The 240-nt window shown below is 46.2% G+C and overlaps 1 protein-coding gene across 4 annotated transcripts in view; it reads left to right on the plus strand.

Moving 5' to 3' along the window:
* VEPH1 (ventricular zone expressed PH domain-containing 1) overlaps nucleotides 1-240 on the plus strand; it is a 276656-nt gene that overhangs the window by 4247 nt on the left and 272169 nt on the right. The gene's annotated exons all lie outside the window — the stretch shown is intronic.

Here is a 240-nt window from a genome sequence, read left to right on the forward strand (position 1 = left end):
CTTCTTTAAGAGCTGTGGCTCATCCTGGACAAACACTCAGCTTTTCAAACTCTGTGTGGGACATCTCAAGGGGCAGGGAAGTGTTAATTAAACTGCCAATTCTACCCACTTCCGGAGGTTGAGAAAGGGCCCCCAGTGGGCACACCATTCACCTGTTTGAGTTCTTACTGAAGCCATGTTCTCTGCATAGCTTTTCTTTCCCTCCATTCTTCTCAGGCAAAGTATAGATTTCCATGAACA

Source organism: Bison bison, unplaced genomic scaffold (assembly GCF_000754665.1).
Source record: "Bison bison bison isolate TAMUID 2011002044 unplaced genomic scaffold, Bison_UMD1.0 scf7180017864135, whole genome shotgun sequence".
NCBI classification, from domain to species: domain Eukaryota; kingdom Metazoa; phylum Chordata; class Mammalia; order Artiodactyla; family Bovidae; genus Bison; species Bison bison.